General features: G+C 32.3%; 1 non-coding gene across 1 annotated transcript; it reads left to right on the top strand.

Moving 5' to 3' along the window:
* Nucleotides 1–6,268: 6,268 nt before the first annotated feature.
* Nucleotides 6,269–6,371, top strand: LOC145161891 (U6 spliceosomal RNA). Its single transcript, XR_013738751.1, has one exon. It is a non-coding gene; the product is annotated as a U6 spliceosomal RNA (small nuclear RNA).
* Nucleotides 6,372–7,676: the final 1,305 nt, after the last annotated feature.

The following is a 7,676-nucleotide window of genomic DNA, read 5'->3' as shown; positions in this document are numbered from 1 at the left end:
TTATGGCGAATTAATCTGCCTTCATACCTTAATTTCTTGGTGCTTGTGGAAATTATTTAACTAAAAAGAGACTTTTGTTTATCTTTGATTTTTAGTTGAGTTAACAAAAAATTGCAAGAAAACAACTAAAATTTGTTTTTATTAGTTTACCATACAGCTTATCTCTAACCTTGGAATTTTCTTATTTATTATTATTATTATTATTATTATTATTATTATTATTGTATTCAATTTTTCACATTTCATAAATCATTTGTTTTAAAAGATTGGATTATTATTCAAATACTAAAACTTTTATGGACCCAAAACCACATGTTCTAATTATATATTTCGACTTGTTGAACATGTTTAATCCATCCATTTTACCATTTTTAATGTAATATTGGACATCATTGCATTTGTATATTCTCTTTTGTCGTATAAAAATTGGACAAACGTATTATATAATGTATATTATTGTTATAGAGAAATAAATACGTATTAGATAAATCACTACAAGAAAATTTCGATTTAACTATGGAAAAATTCCGTAGCAAAAAGCTAAAATTCCGTAGCTAAACCTAAATAACTACGGAAGTTGCTACGGAATTTGCCAATGAGATTTCATAGTAAGATTTATTGTAGCAAAATGTTTAACTACGAAATTATAGTTCCGTAGCAATTTTGCTACGGCCGTTGCTACGACGTCTGTCCATAACATTTCAACTACAACGCACTTCCATCACAATTCTGTAACAATGAATTCTGTAGCAAATTCCGTATCTATTTTGTTCCGTAGCAAATTCCGTAGCCATTTGGTCCAAAGCAAATTCCGTAGCAAGTTCCGTAGCCATTCGTTCCGTAACAAATTCCATAGCCATTTGTTCGGTAGCAAATTCCGTAGCCATTTGGTTCGTAGCAAATTCTGTAGCTATTTGTTATGTAGCAAATTCCATAGCCATTTGGTTCGTAGCAAATTCTGTAGCTATTTGTTCCGTAGCAAATTCTGTAGCCATTAGTTTCATTGCAATTGTTTCCATAACAATAGGTTCAGGTGCAAATTTAGTATGATAAAAATATTCAACAAAATCCAATATTCCAATTATAATATTCATAAAAATATATAAAAATGTACTAAATATAAATTTAATGGTTACATCAGTTTTATAGATATATTACATCATCGAAAATTCTTCTACAAGGTTGTCTAACCATCAATATTGAATATTAATAACAAATACAGTCACACAGTTTAGATTTGAACCACCATGAACACACAGACAACCACATATGCTCAATCAAAATGGCAAAACCTGCAAAATCAAATTTACAATCAACTTGATTAAAATTCTATATGTTGTACAAAATCCCAATTTGTTTTGCTTTTCGTTGTTTTATTTTAACCTGATGAAGATGAAAGAAATAGAACATAACTTTTTGTTTCCAAAACTAACAAACCATTAATAAACTTGTTTACTTATTATACACATATTTATTTAGTTTTTTGTTAACTTACTTAGCCAAAATAAGATTATAACTTTTTCAATTAAGAAATGGCACAAGTTATCAACGGGAAAGTGGTTCACTTTTTCAATTTCCTCATCAAGAATCCTCTGTTTCAAAACAACTAAAAGCAAATTTAGATAAATTTATAAATAATAATCATATTTTTAAGTAATGGGAAGAAAATTGATTCTTATTAGTTCTTACTCTTATGTTATCTTAGAACTGAGATGAAAGTTTCTTCGAGTAACTATCACGAAGCACAAAGCAATGAAAGTACGTTTCTATTTCTTGCATTTAAAAGGAGTACAAAGAAATACCTTTAAGCATTACAGGATTAAGCTACTAACAACTCCTGAAAGAATCGTCTTTTTCCTCTGTGAAAAAAGAAGCAGGAATGTAGCGAGAGAATGTCCACAACTCTTTCTGAGGTATAACCACGATGTCTTCAAATAACTGCTGAAAAAAAAAAGTTGAAACAAAGAAAAAAAATAAGCTTTATCTCAACAAAAGAAAAACAAAGAAAGAGTTGAAGCAGTTCATGCCGTTAATTCATATTGCATACATAAAGACTATTTGAGTATGATAAATGACCATTTTACCCTTCACCAACTTACCACATTATAACATAGATCAAAGGAATGGTAGGAAGGGAAAAAGGGGTGTCTAGATGCTATATAGGGTACTTTGCTCGCTTAACCCATTAAGACATTTCATCCATCAAGTAAATATTGTTTTATACATAAAGACTGTTTGAATATGATAAATGACCATTTTGCCCGTCGTTGACTTTACTCATCAAGATTCAAGACCAATAAAGACATTATAATATTGTGAAGAAGAAGGAAATAAAATCATGAAAATGAAAGACTTTGGAGAAAAAAAGACCAAAAGGGTATCAGGAAGCATTCATTTCGTAAAGAAATGTGTATAAGTGTTAAAACACCCTGTATGTGAATGAAGTACAAGTTGTGAAGCAGCCCTTCCATGCAAATAACTTTCATGTTCTGTTCTGAATATAACATTCTCAGCCATAGAATCCCAGTTGCCCAGAAACTAACAGAAAACAATACAAATCCAGTTGGACAAATGAAATAACCATTTTGATTTCAGTGAAGGTTGGTTTGGTTGACAAGAACATCCATTTTTTGGTCAAAGTTCTCTACTGCTGACCAACCATGACTGACATGTAGACAAGCTTTAATGGTAAGTTATTAGCTTATCATTTCAAGGTGATAAATACTTCAAAGTAAAAAAGGAAAAATTTTCAATTACATGGTAATCTTAAGTGTATCTTTTAAAAACATCGATTATTTCAACTCTCCAGATAAGAAGATTTAAACATTTTGTTTTCCGCATCTCTTCTCTTGTCTTTATTTAAATATAATACACCATTTTTAGTTTGACCATTGTTAGTATTCTCTATATTTTGTTTCTTATGGAGCTTTTCATGATATCCCAGGCCTATTCTTTATTAACTGTTAGGATGACCTGTAAAGAAAGTAAAAAAAACAGTATGCTCCTAGTCATTCTCTTGTCCATATGTTACATTTTCCATAAAAAAAACTTTGATTTAATAAACCTATTAGTATTTGGTATCTCATGACTTACTATACAACAGTTATGTTGTCTATAAACAGAAACATTTTAAGCATATATACACTCAGAATCAAATACAAAATCAACAAAATTACCCCAAAATAGTCAAAAGGAAACTGTTACAAACCATCAAGCAAAAAAGAAGTGAAATTATCGGCTAATAAATACAATATTAATGCTAAAGTCTCCAATAAATCAACAAACATTATAAAATTGATCAAATCATATTTACCAGCCCTAAAACGAACAAAAACTTGTCACTAACTAACAAACAAGTTGATGCATAATGTTAATGCTATAATTCAATATATAACGATAATATAAAGGCCATAAAGAAACTTATTAGATCATGTCAGATTGATTAATCACTGCATCAAAATCCACAATTCGCATCAAATGCAATAAAATCGATCAATCAAATTCACCAATAAAAATTTGAATCAAACTGCGTGTATGGATTGATAGAGTTAACAGAACATTGACTCGCCTCGGATTCAATGGAGAGATCAATAGATCCTTTAGGTCATTAGATGATAGAAAGAGAAAATCGAGCAAACAGAATAGAGAATAATGTTACCTGTACGGATGAAGACGATCGAGAAAAATCTACCGATTGACGGAGCAGGCGGTGGACGACAAAGCAAACGAGAGTGAGAAGAGCTCCCTATAGAGTGAAGTCCGATCGATAATGACGTACGTGGAGGAGATCATGGGAAACTGAGGAACGAGGAATGAGGAATTAAGTTGAGAGAGGGAGAGATGCGATCAGCGACAAGTCATGCCATTGATAATTTTCAGCAGTTTGATCGGGATACCTCTAATTTTCCATCAAAGGTAGTGTTTGCAGAATTTTTCATCAAAGGCAGCAAAAAACTCATTCAGAGCAGCATATGGCTTGCGACCTAACTAAGTGACTTGCAAACCGGCGTGATGCGGGTACTGAGATGCGATCAACAACTGACGTGATGGGGAGGCTCAGCAACGGCGACAAGTTGAAAGGGGGAGAGATGCTAAAATGTGATCGGCGACAGGGCAAGGTTTGAACGGGATACCTCTGGTTTGGGATTTGGGTTAAGTGGATTTACTAATTTGCCCTTAATAAATCACTGAAACAACGTTATGGCTCAAGTAATTCATTAAATACATTGAGTTTCTAAACATGTTTCCATTCTTTTTTTTTTTAACAAAAAGACCAAAATAAAACTAGTTAATTCTTTTTTTTTTTTTAAGAAACAGACGGTGAAGGCTGAGGTTAAATAAAATTTGATTTAGGAGTAATAATTTCCAAAGCCTCAAAACATGGGGATAATATTATTATAAGAAAATTAGCAAATGTATGTCATCAAAGTCTAAAAATTGCAACTAAAATGTAGAAATTATATTATAATGAAAATTTCAAAACAATTAAAAATAATATTTTCTTATTTTTGTTGAGTTTTCAAAGATAATTGAGTATTTTTTAATATATATATTTTTAAATAATCTTCTATATTTTGCTACGGAAACATATTTCGTAACTACTTGACTACAGAATTTTCCATAGTCAAATACCTACGGATTTTAACTTCGTAGCTATTATGCAAATTCATCTCTTCGTAACAAGTTCCATAGTATATTAGCTACAAATTTTTTTATTTTGTAGTAAATTTTCTTAGCAAAATAGCTACGGATCTCAATTCCATAGCTAACTAGCTACGTATTTTATTGCGTAGCCAAGTATGTAGCCAACTAGCTACATACATGGATTTTGTAATAAGTTCCGTAGAGAACTAACTACAACCAAAAAACTTGTAGCAGTATTTGTAGTAAACTACCTACGGATTTTAATTTCGTAGCAACTATTCAAGATTTAGCTATGGAATGCAATTTCGTAGCCATTTCCGTAGCAAACTAGTTACAACCAACCATTTTGTAGCATATTTCGTAGTAAAATAACTATGAATTTAGATTCCGTAACAACTTTACGTAGCTATTTAAGATTTAGCTACATAATACAATTCCGTAACCATTTATGTAGCAAAATAGGTACGACAAGTCGTTCCGTAGCATATTCCGTAGTAAAATAGCAACGGATTTTGATTCCATAACAACTTTCCGTAGCTATTTAGGATTTTTCTTGTAGTGAATTTTTATAATAAATTAGAATTAGAAAATGTTGATTACGAGAAATCTACTCGATTTGCTTTGTCAATTGGTCTTCGTAGACTGTTAATTTGTGGAGCATAGCCAATTATTATTCCACACGTTTGTAAGGTAGTGATGGGCCGTATCCCTTGGCTCATCCGTCTTAATTGATTTGTATGGTGAAACTCAAACTAAAGTTGGAAATTATAGTATTACATTAGCAAATCATTTTTTTTTTTTTGAAGATTGTGTGGTTGTTTGATTTTATGAAATAAAAAATACTTCATAATTTAAATTCTTTTATGATTAATCTTTATATTATTATTTCCTCTGATTTTAAATCATATTTTTTATTTTATTAACATATTATATTTGATTTAAAGTTTTAATATGTTGTTGTATGCGACAATTGTCAGTTTTAAGAAACAATATTTAAATTGTTAATTTGTAAAATTAATAATTTATGCATTTTATACAAACTATTTAAAGGTTGTGACTTAAAACTGACAATGATCGCATATAACAACATATTCAAACTATAAGTTAAGTATAATATGTTAATAAAATAACATATATGATTTAAAATAAGAAAAAATAATAAAACAAAGATTAATCGTAAAATAATTTAAATTAATTTTTTTATCATCAAATCAAAATGTCACATAATAATAGAGAAAAATTGGTTTGTAATGTGTATGAAAAGTTGGAAAAGAAAAGTTAAGTAAAATTTGTAAAAGTTTTTTTATTTAAAGTTGGAAAAATATGTTATAATCCATTACAAAAAGTCTAAAAAAGGTAGTAGGAAGATAAATTTGAAAAAACAAAACTAAATTTGTGGAGAATTAGTAACAAAAATTTAAATTCGGATCAAATTTGTAAAAAAAATTTAAAATCTAGTCGAAAAATATAAAATTTAAAAGAGTGGTACCTGAGATTGCAAGTAACCATACAGAAAACATGAGTTGGTTACCATTGTAAAATATAAAATCCGTTAGTTGTTAATTTTAAGACACGTTTTGAAAAGTTTGTTTTTAAAAAACAGTGATAACCCTATTGATTATTTGTCCCTCCGGGGACATCCGATAAAATTGGAACGATACAGAGAAGATTAGCATGACTCCTGTGCAAGGATAACACGCACAAATCGAGAAATGGTCCAAATTTTTCCATACAAAAAGGCTTAACGGCACAATTTATTGTCCGTTTGTCTTCTCATTCGTATGTCTTCGCAATTTATTGTCCGTTTGTCTTCGCAATTTATTGTCCGTTTGTCTGCACATAGTTACCACTCTAGGTAATGTATAGTGAGAAGACTCACCTCGGCTAGCAGGTGAGCAAATAACCTCGCGCTCGGATCTCAAACTAGCCTCCTCCTAACACAAAGGATGAATATGTCTTATTAATACTCTTTTCACGACTCAGATAATCGAAGGCGGTTCTTTCTCTTTCTAACTCTTTAAAGTGGGTAAAAGACCATTTTACCCCTCCAAGGTCTCTATCATATATGTTGACCAAAACCCCAAAGTCAACAGAAGTCAAACTCGAGTCAACAGTCCAAGTTTGACCCGACTCGTCGAGTGCACTCCTGCGACTCGTCGAGTCCCCTAGTATCCTCAGAAGTCTCAAAAGTCCAGCTCAACTCGTCGAGTTGACCCCCAACTCGCCGAGTTATCGCACGATCAATCCATCGGGACAAACCCTCGCCGATTCGTCGCGTCAGGACATGGACTCGACGAGTCCCTTTGATCTGATTTCTCATTCAGACGATTTCAACCAGATCTATCACTCTAAACTATAGATCTATCATCCCAAGGCTCAATAATTACGTAAAGCTTCGGTCTTTACGTTCATACATGATGATATTGCTTTAAAATGCCAATACATACTCTTCATGAAGGTTTTTGCTCATCAACCCTCATTTGGACCACTAAAGCTGAGACATCTAGACTCTAAGGACCTTAGGAGGTCCAGATCTGAGGTTTCCAACCACAACCAGGTCTCATTCGACTCATAGATTCAAAAGGATGGAAGCAAAGCCCTAAAACTCCTAAAATGAGATTTAGTACAAGGAATGAACAAGATGAGGACTTTGTACCTTCTCTTAGCAGCTGAAACACTCAATACCACAGATCCACTGCCTTCCTTTGTTCCCCATCATGAAGCTCTTCATCCTTCTTCATAGAAATGCACCAAGAACCACAATATGAGCTTCTCTCTCACTCTATAGCCCCAATAGCAATTAGGGTTTGCTCTCAGGGGAAGGTAGCCGCAAATGAGGCTATAAATGCCTTTAAATAGGTCCCAAACCCGGGAAATTAGGGTTTCTCTGCCCAGCACCTACTCGGCGAGTCCCTCCTCTGACTCGTCGAGTCCATTCATTAAATCCACGCGAGCAACTCGACTTGACTCGGCGAGTTGGTCCCTCAACTCGTCGAGTCCCTCCTTAAATCTCAAGATTAACATACACAATA

Source organism: Lactuca virosa, chromosome 2 (assembly GCF_052849685.1).
Source record: "Lactuca virosa cultivar CGN04683 chromosome 2, Lactuca_virosa_CGN04683_v6, whole genome shotgun sequence".
Lineage (NCBI taxonomy): Eukaryota > Viridiplantae > Streptophyta > Magnoliopsida > Asterales > Asteraceae > Lactuca > Lactuca virosa.
This window is presented reverse-complemented; position numbering and strand designations above follow the sequence as displayed.